Source organism: Nerophis ophidion, linkage group LG04, assembly GCF_033978795.1.
Source record: "Nerophis ophidion isolate RoL-2023_Sa linkage group LG04, RoL_Noph_v1.0, whole genome shotgun sequence".
Lineage (NCBI taxonomy): Eukaryota > Metazoa > Chordata > Actinopteri > Syngnathiformes > Syngnathidae > Nerophis > Nerophis ophidion.
The window spans coordinates 61871786-61882389 of NC_084614.1; the positions used below are offsets into that span (position 1 = coordinate 61871786).

The 10604-nt window shown below is 45.4% G+C and overlaps 1 protein-coding gene across 1 annotated transcript in view; it reads right to left on the minus strand.

Annotated features, from left to right (window-relative positions):
- Window positions 1–10604, minus strand: part of LOC133551686 (fibroblast growth factor 1-like) — an 819097-nt gene that overhangs the window by 364025 nt on the left and 444468 nt on the right. The window lies entirely within an intron of this gene.

Here is a 10604-nt window from a genome sequence, read left to right on the forward strand (position 1 = left end):
CCACTACCTATGATTTGGGCTTTCTAAACATCAGATCATTGTCTCCCAAAACGTTATTAGTTAATGAAGTCATTAGAGACAACAATCTTGTGATCGGTCTCAGTAAAACTTGGCTGAAACAAAATGAATTTTTTTGCTTAACGAGGCATCTCCTCCTAACTATACGAGTGCACATATTGCCGCTCCCCTTAAAAAGGGTGGGGGGGTCGAACTAAATCCAATGAAGACCTTAACCTTACCCCTAACCTAAATAATAAATATAAATAATTTGAGGTGCTTACTATGAGATCGGTCACACCGCTATCCCCTTGGGCCCTATTCGGACTTTACAAGTGAATTTTCAGAGTTTGTCGTTTATCTAGTGACGTACTCAGATAATGTAATTTAATGAGGGATTTTAATATGCATATGAATACCCGATAAGACCCACCGTGCGTGACGCTCTAGACTATAATTGATAGCTATGGTCTTACACAAATAATAAATGAAGCCACACCTCACAACGGTAATACAATAGACCTAGTCCTTGACCAGGGTGTCACCACCTCCTAAGTTATGGTACTCCTGTACAATAAAATAATGTCTGATTATTACCTTTATACAATTTGAAGTTCTGACTCATTGTCAACAAGCTACTAATAACCACTGCTTTAGCAGCCGTAACATTAATGCTGCAACAACTACAACTCTTGCTGGCCTACTAACTTCTGTGATGGCACCATTCCCAAATTACGTGGGCTCTATTGATAACCTCACCAACAACTTTAGCAATGCCCTGCGCAACGCTATTCATAGCATAGCGCTGCTAAAGCTAAAACAAGGCCCATAAGAGGCGTACCCCCTGGTTTACAGAAGAAACTAAAGCTCTTAAATAATCATGTAGAAAGCTGGAACTTGAGGTTTTCCATCAAGCATGGAGTGATAGTTTAGCAACATTGATATGCGCTTACCATAGCTAAAACTAATTACTACTTCAGTCGTATTCACGGCAATAAAAACAATCCTAAATGTTTGTCCAGTACAGTAGCATCGCTCACCCAACAAGGGACTCCACCGCCCCAGTAGCTCCACCGACTTGGCTGATGACTTTATGAAATTCTTTACTCGGAGAACATAACTCCATAGAAAGGAGATTAAAGATAATACGTCCCAGCTTCAACTGGGTTCTATTAACGCAGATACGAATATATGTAACCGGTGGTCTTTTCCTCTGCGTTGTGTGTTTTTTATGTAAGACGACCGACACCATGGGTTTCTCCACTGCACTTTACTGATAAAACAGAATACAATCGTCATCAAAACTTTGTGCCATCGTCGAGCCCCTCTCCCGTTATCGTAGACAAAAAGGGAAGTTACATACACAGTAAAATAAAAACATACCTGATAACACAGAATACAATCATCATCAAAACTTTGTGCCATCGTCGAGCCCCTACACAAATATATAATAATGAACAAGAAATGAATTAAAGTTCTTAACAAGACATTTTCTGTCGTCGCATGAACGCCTACCTCTCCCGTTATCGTAGACAAAAAGGGAAGTTGGAGGGCGTGTCTAACGCATATAAAAAGACAGGTGTCACAGTAATTATTGCAGTAGGAGGGACAATGAGACAATGGTTCCACATTGACAAAACATCAAACAATATTCAGGTATTTACATGTAACTTACATATTTTGTGTAATTATAACAATAATAAAACATTAGAAAATAAATTATTTACAAGACGTAATTGACCCTGTTACACTCACCCCCCAAAAATTACACAAAAGTCTGGTTTGCAAGAACAGCATACATATGTAAACACAATGGCCATGAAAATCACAAATTTGCATTAAACAGCAATATACACTTCCTATTTAAAGGATAAGAGAACAAGAGACTTGTCTGGCGCCTAGCAAGAACTCAAAGTACTCTATAGACAAGGTGAGGTGCCTTATACACCACACATACACAGGCCAAACATTGTGGGTAAGAAGGGAAAAATGACTTTTTCAGAACATCGAGTCCACACAAAGAGCAGCACAAATCAGCTTTTTGATCATATCTCACACATTAATAACAGTATGGACGCCTGGCTCAACCCCTAATATGGACTCAAGTTGAACCATGGACTCTATTAAACGGTAAACAGGTTTAATGACTCTGCCAAACCGTGAGGCAAATTGGTTCTCAGCACCAGATGCTTGAGGTGGAACAACTGGGACTAATTGTAGTGAGGGAGAAGGAAGAGCTATCGGGGGATCCAGAGCAGCAATACAGCCACCGTCTGTAGGGGAGACTACTTCAGCGGACTCTGAACCTTGAGGCTCATCAAAGGAAGACTGCTCACGGACCCATGAGGCAGTACGGCCATCATCACAAGCATCAGCACTCAAGAGGGAACCAGCATGGGATGTCCCAACAGTTGCAGCTGCTGTATCAGACACCTCTGACTCACACCCATCAGACACTGCAATGGCAGGCATGACCACGGGTCCAGCATCATCATCCAAAGCTCCGTCTAAAGGCAGGAAGTTGACCTGGAGCAACAGGTTACGGTGAACAACCCTTTCATTCCCCTCTGGATCCTTGATCCGGTAGATGTGCAGGTCAGGTTTTGAGGCCACCACAGTGTGTATAACAGGCAACCACTTGTCAGAAAGTTTACGCTTCCCTTTGACACCTTTGTTTGCCAACAAAACCTGGTCGCCAAGTGAAAGAGGCTGACCTTTGACCTTTCTGTTGTACTGGTTGCACTGATGCTTCTGCTCAGCTGAGCAGTAATTCTGGGCAAGCGTCATGGCACAATGCAGGTCCTCTAAAAGGGACTTTACATATATGTTATAGTCACACACAGTCTCATCCCGAAACACATTTTTAAAGATGAGATCTACTGGCAATCTCGGGGTTCTCCCAAACATCAAATAAAAAGGCGCAAACCCAGTCGTCTCATGCACAGTGCAATTATACACAAAAGTCGTTGTTTGGATCATTTGGGGCCATTTTTGCTTGGAACGAGGGGGCAATGATCTCAACATGTTGCCCAAGGTGCGGTTGAACCGCTCCGTCCCACCGTTTCCCATAGGATGGTAGGGGGAAGTGTGAGACTTTTGAACTCCTGACAACATCAAGAGTTCAGCAATCAGTTCACTTTCAAAATTTGCACCCTGGTCTGAATGAAGGCGCTCAGGGAACCCGTAAATGCAGAAGAAGCTGTCCCATAATTTCTTAGCAACCCTCTTGGCAGTCTGGTCCTGACAAGGAAAGGCATGTGCCAATTTCGTAAAGTGATCAGTGACTACAAGTACATCCACAGATTTGTTGTGGCTGTCTTCAGCTGTCCAAAAGTCAACACACACAAGCTCTAGGGGAGCAGAGGTCTTAATGCTCTGTAGCGAGGCCCTTGCTGAAGGCTCAGGGGTCTTGCTAAGAACGCACCTGCGGCACTGTTTCACGTAATTGCGGACATCTTTCTCCATGTCATACCAGAAAAAGGGTTGGCCAACTAGAGCAAGAGTGCGGGGCTGACCTTGATGACCAGCTTGGTCATGAACGCCAGACAGTGCATCTGCCTTCAAGGACTCTGGCACAACAAACTGGTACCTCTTTTTCTTGGTCAAAGGGTCCTTTGTGACTCTATAGAGAATGCCATCTTGAAGTGTCAGCCTATCCCACTGTTTCAAGACTCTCAGAGTTGGCTGATTTTCATTACATCGTTCGCGTCTGGAGGGCCTGCGTTTTCTGTCAACATAAAAAGTAGCTCTTAAGATGACTGGGTCTTTTTGTTGGTGAGACTGAAGGTCAGCAAGTGATAGGGAAGGCAAATTGTCTTGGCCAGGAGGTTCCAATGTTGTGAGGTGGTCAGCTAGTGAGGTAGCACGCTGGCGAGGAGCACAGTCCCATTCATCCAAAGAAGAAAGGATGGAAGAGACATCTTCTTCGGACATTGAACTTTCAATAGTGTCAATGTGAGGATGACACATCAGTGATTGAGGCTGGCAAGTGAAGCGGAACGCATCCTGCACACATCCATCACTGACATCACAGACCCCATTCAGCAGCTTAGCATAGGACTCACCCAGCAGTCGCTCCCTTAAAGGAGTCACAAATGGGTCTCTACTGAGTGCATCTGCCACCACATTCTGCCTGCCAGGGATGTGCTTAATCTCAAAATTATATGGAGCCAACTTGGAGACCCACCGCTGCTCACAGGCATCTAGTTTTGGTTTAGTCAAGATGTGAGTGAGGGGGTTGTTATCCGACCAGACAGTAAACCTGTGACCCTTGAGCCAGTGGCTGAATTTATCACAAACTGCCCATTTAAGGGCCAAGAACTCCAGTCTGTGAGCAGGGTGGTTGACTTCGCTGCGGCTGAGAGTTTTGCTTGCAAAAGCAATTGGTCTCGCTCGTTCTTCGCCATCGGGGACCTGGGACAGGACTGCACCTAGACCATCAAGGGAAGCATCGGTGCAGAGGATGAAGGGCCTTTCAAAGTCTGGATGACCCAGCACCACACTATTAAGAAGTGCACTCTTCAGATCCTTAAATGCCTTCTCACAGGCAGACGTCCAGTCCTGAGGAGTCAGTTTTCTGAAGGTGCCTGCTCTTCTACGCCCAAAGGAGCCTTTGGCACTCCTTTTCTGTCCTGTAGTCAAGGTGTACAGTGGCTTAGCGAGAGAAGAACAGCCAGGGATGAAATGCTGGTAGTACAGCACCATGCCAAGGAAGGACCTGACTTTCCGCTGTGATGGGGTGCAGCCGTCATCCTCCATAAGATCCTCTTTTTCAAAAGCTGAGATGACCTTGACTTTCTCCTGGTCGACTGCGACACCCCCGCTGTTTACTACATGACCCAGAAACTTCACGGTCCTTCGCAAGAAGTAGCACTTCCTCTGCGCTAGTTTCAGGTTGTTGGCTCTGAGACGCAGGAAGACACTCTCCAGCCGCTTCAGGGCTTCCTCTTCGGATGGAGCAAACACGAGCAGGTCATCCAAATAGCAGAGAAGGCTTGAGAAGTTCAAGTCCCCAAAGATGCTGATCATCATCCGCATAAAGGATGCAGGGCTGTTGCACAAGCCCTGGGGAAGTCTGTTGTACTCCTATAGGCCTAAAGGTGTTGTGAAGGCCGTATACCGCCTGTCAGACTCATGGAGGGGGACGTTGTAAAACCCCGATGTAAGATCCATGGTACTGAAAAAGGCATTCCCCCAAGGGCGGCAAGACAGTCAGCCTGGTGGGGTAGCGGGTGTGCATCCTTCACGGTCTTGGCGTTAAGCCAGCGAAAGTCTGTGCAGATCCTCAACTCCCCTGACTTCTTCCAGACAAGGACAAGGGGTGAAGCATACTCACTGACTGACTTGCTGATGATTCCTTTGAACTCCATCTCAGACAGCACCTCTCTCAGCTTATGATAGTGAGCTGGAGGGACACGGCGATAGGGGAGTCTAAAAGGGCGATCATCGGTGAGGTGGATTCGGTGGACGAAATCCTTTGCTTCACCACAGTCCAGCTTGTCCTTAGAAAATACATCTTCGTAGGTGAGGACTAGTTCAGCCAGACGCTGTTTCCATTCCTCTGATACTTCACACCCTTCAAGATCAACATCTGCCAACCCGCACTCTTTAAGCTGCTGAAGGGGATTAGAGGTGGTACCTGACCTGGAGGTTGGGTCACTTCCCTCACAGGTCTGCTGCATACACACATTCTGTGACAAAGGAAGGTCTTCCATTGCAATACAAGGAAAAACATCTGCTACCTTAGCATTACGGCGCAGTGTCACAGGTCTCTTTGTTGGGTTCAGAATTTTCATCGGGACCCAACGATCACCCCACATGGGTGTCACGACCCGCCCAACAATGATGTCTCTAGGGGTTGAACGGGAAGAGGTGGGCTCCACAATGACAGTGCTCCCAGGTGACACAGGAGCACTGCTGGGCAGCTTCCCCCATACTAGAGACTCTCCCTGAGGTGCAAGAGTGACAGATTGTCTTAGCTTGACTGTACCAACTTTTTCAGGCATTTCGGGACCAGACCAGCGTGTGATACAGCTAAGTAGTCCAAGAAACTGTTCACAATTGGGGTCAGAAGTATTGGAGCATACCAGCTGCCAGTACTTATTATCCGACTTCATCGCCTGTATAATGGGTCTTATGACATTGGTCCCAATGATCATCTCATCTTTCTGCCCTGGTACAAGTAAAGTTGGCACAATGAACTTAGAGCCATAAACGTCAATTTCAAGGTCATAAATGCACCTGGGTTGTGTCATAAGGCCACCACAGCCAATAAGTACCACCTTCTCCGGCACAGGCCGAGGGCTAGGGAGTAGCCCAACAGCTCTAAGCTTTGACTCCGCCTCCACATTTAGCGTGCATGACATGCTACCTGAATCAAGCATCCCTCTCAAAACAGACTGGCCCCCCACAGACACTGGAGCATAAAACAACCCACTAGCTCCTTCCACTCTATGGGAACCCACAACAATCACTGTTTTGTCATCAGAAACACTACTACAACAGTTCACATAGGTCAATTGCACATCTTCATTTTCACTGAGGGTGCTACTAGCATCGCTCATGCTACCCCTATCACTACACAGGCGGGTTAGTTTAAATCAGCATTGGGTGGAAAAGATGGCGGTATAGCCGGGGAATGTGAGGCTTGTGGGCACTCATGCTTCATGTGACCAGGTCTCAAACAGTTAAGGCACAATCTGTAGAGCTTACAGTGTGCATGAGTTGAATGTTCACTGGACGTACATACTCGACAAGTGACTGCCAAAGAACTTTGGTGATTTCGGGGTTGAGCAGTCTGACGGCTGCCTGACGTTTGGCGCCCTGGTCTTTGATTGTTAGCCAAAGAAGCATTGCACAAGGATAGAACTCTATCAAACATGGCCACAACTTGAGCACCAGGGTCGTTAACTGGTGGGTCAAAAGCGGCTGGCGCCACATTGACAGAAGATGGGTGTAATGGGGAGGCGGACTGATGTGCGACAGCCGCAGGAGCATCAGACGGAGGGTGACTGCAGGAAAGGGTAGGGGAAGGCTGAGGAACAGTATGCAATGACTGCTGGCGTGCTACCGAGACAGCCCCTTGTGAAGAACAATCAGTCACTGGGCTTTGACTATAAGTTGACAAGCCCACCATACATTGAGACTGGGGTGCTGTCTTTCTAACCTTTCTTATGTGAGCATCCAGACGCTCCTGAACCTCAGCTGCAGTCCACTGCTCAGGCGATTTTAGTTGAAACAACAAGGCAAGATGAGGGTCAGGACAGTGGTTAATAAACATCATGACGACTTCAGCACTGGGGTCCTCAACAGATTTACCCTGCCTATGGAGACACTCGTCGGCAGCATCGATGGACTTATTAAGGCGGATCCAGTAGTCCATAGCACTCTCACCAGAATGGGGAATTGTGAAGTAAAAGTCTTTCATAGGTAAGTTAGAATATGATAACTCACTGAAGTTACCTTTCAAAATGTCAAACATTGCAGTGGGCAGGTCATGTGCATTCAGATCAGGGCGGCTGCGCAGCGACACTTTTACAACATCCCTCGCTTTACCTGTTAGTCTGGACATAATTAGCTCAAACATTTCAGGAGGACTGTCACATTTTACTCTATTTAGGTAACATTTCATCATGTCTACCCATTCGTGAATTGAGAACAAATCTGAATTATCGCCCCTAAAGTAAGGTGGTGCTTTGACGTCAGGCTGCACGACAACTTTCACTTGTGGCGAACCATCTTGCCCGGAGGAAGGGCTCACAGCGGTGGACTGAGGCTGCAAGGCACTTGGCTGGTGCATCATGCTGATGTTGGCAGAGATGTTGTCTCCTATCTGTTTAGCTAAAGATGTGATCATGTCTCCAAAAGCATCAACAGATATAACTTGTGTGGGCTCACGCACTGCTTGAGTAACTGGTGTAGAGCTAGAGATGGGGTTTAGTAGCGGGTTAAAAACTGGTTGGTCTATCATGAATCTAGGACTGCTTGACACCAACCTACCCCTCCCCATTCCAAATGTGACACTATGCCCACGACCAGCCATTGCAGGAATTTCAAATACTGTACTAATACTTCACCAACACAACAAAGACAAATTCCCACAAAGGCAGTATAGCAAAACAAGGCCAATAGTGACACAAGTTGACACATAAAAAAACCAAACAACAAAAAAAAAAAAAATACTTCACTGTAAAGCCCACTGTAAATACCCCTGACAAATCAATACATAGCACAGCACTGTAGCAAAAAAACACAAGTGCTATTAGGGCATATCAAGCCTCTCATAAGCCCACACTGATCAATAGATGAACAGAAAATAAAACACAATCAAAAAGCTTCACTAATCACTCATACAAACAGGCATGCCCATTATACTTTTTTTTTTTTTTTTGATAGGACTATCTGTCACAAAATGTTCATAAAATGTACCAGCTGGATATAATAACATCACCAGCACAAACCTAAACGAGCTTAAATCCAACACACACACTTTAAATCAGCGTGGTTTGTCAGAACACCTTGCGCGCACGCGGGAGCGCGCACCTTTGTCCGCGGCGACAGGGAGAGAGAGGGAAGAGCAGCAGAGTGCAGCGGGCGGGAAACTCCGGCAGCTTTCCCGGGCACCAGACGAGGGCTGGTCGGCGATGCAACGGGTCGTACGGCACCAAGTGTAACCGGTGGTCTTTTCCTCTGCATTGTGTGTTTTTTATGTAAGACGACCGACACCATGGGTTTCTCCACTGCACTTTACTGATAAAACAGAATACAATCGTCATCAAAACTTTGTGCCATCCTCGAGCCCCTCTCCCGTTATCGTAGACAAAAAGGGAAGTTACATACACAGTAAAATAAAAACATACCTGATAACACAGAATACAATCGTCATCAAAACTTTGTGCCATCGTCGAGCCCCTACACAAATATATAATAATGAACAAGAAATGAATTAAAGTTCTTAACAAGACATTTTCTGTCGTCGCATGAACGCCTACCTCTCCCGTTATCGTAGACAAAAAGGGAAGTTGGAGGGCGTGTCTAACGCATATAAAAAGACAGGTGTCACAGTAATTATTGCAGTAGGAGGGACAATGAGACAATGGTTCCACATTGACAAAACATCAAACAATATTCAGGTATTTACATGTAACTTACATATTTTGTGTAATTATAACAATAATAAAACATTAGAAAATAAATTATTTACAAGACGTAATTGACCCTGTTACATATATGTATGACGGGTATTATATAGGGACGGCGTGGCGCATTTGGGAGAGTGGCCGTGCGCAACCCGAGGGTCCCTGGCTCAATCCCCACCTAATACCAACCTCGTCACGTCCGTTGTGTCCTGAGCAAGACACTTCACCCTTGCTCCTGATGGGTGCTGGGTAGCGCCTTGCATGGCAACTCCCTCCATCAGTGTGTGAATGTGTGTGTGAATGGGTGAATGTGGAAGTAGTGTCAAAGCGCTTTGAGTACCTTGAAGGTAGAAAAGCGCTATACAAGTACAACCCATTTACCACTTATATTGCCCTCCAAATTAATCTCGGTTTGAAGAAATAACATTAGAGGATCTCCTGCGACTTGTAAATGGGACAAAACAAATAATAGTAAACGTAATATTTGGAACATCAATTTTAAATATTATTAACGTATCACTTTCCTCTGGCACTGTTATCCTAGCATTCAAGAAATCTGGTTATTCATCCTCTGCTCAAAAGACCTAACCCCCATCCTGACCTCATGGTAAACTGCCGGCCGGTGTCCCACCTTCCCTTTATCTCGAAAATCCTTGAAAAAGCCAATGTTGTTGTGGCTTGTGCAGCCCTTTGAGACATTTGTGATTAAGGGCTGTATCGGTAAATTTTGATTGATGTTTCCTCTCTCTGTCTGTCAGTAATTCTCAAACAGTGGAACAGTACGCGGGCTCCATCTAGCGGTTCGCCAAAGAATCACTTAATTATTCAAACACATTGTAACTGTTCAAACAGAGTTTAATGTTACAGTGGGTCAAAATATTAAATAGAATCGATGCCCTGTTATTAAGGAATATTCAGGCCTACTACGCGACTGTATTTTCATGTTGGTCACAAAAGTGGTACTTGGAGAACCAAGTGTTTTCTGAGGTGGTACTTGTTGAAAATAGTTTAATAACCACTGGTCTATGTCTTCTGGATCCGTCCCTTGGCTTGATCAGCGATGCCATTGGGAAGACATCCAAAATCAAGAGCTTCATTAAGGGCCTAATTGTTGCGCTAATATGGAGCTTGTTTGTCTAGGTAGACCAATTAGACGTGTCTATCTGCACTCATTAAAGCCATGGTGCTTAAATGTGCTATTAGCATGCAGCCAGAGACAATGTTCCATTGCCTTCTCCAGTTTGGACACTGTTGTTATGATGGAGGCGCAACACAATTTGGCCGCAGATGGTTTCCAAGTGCTGTGGTGAGAACATAGCAAATATTATTATTGTTATTATTTGGCATCTATCAATAATAAGTGGTGCTCAGATGCGTGCAGAGAGCCTATTGAAAATATGCCACACCGTGACATCCAATAAGGAGACAATGTTTACATTCCTTGTGAATCAATGTATATGATTGCTAGGT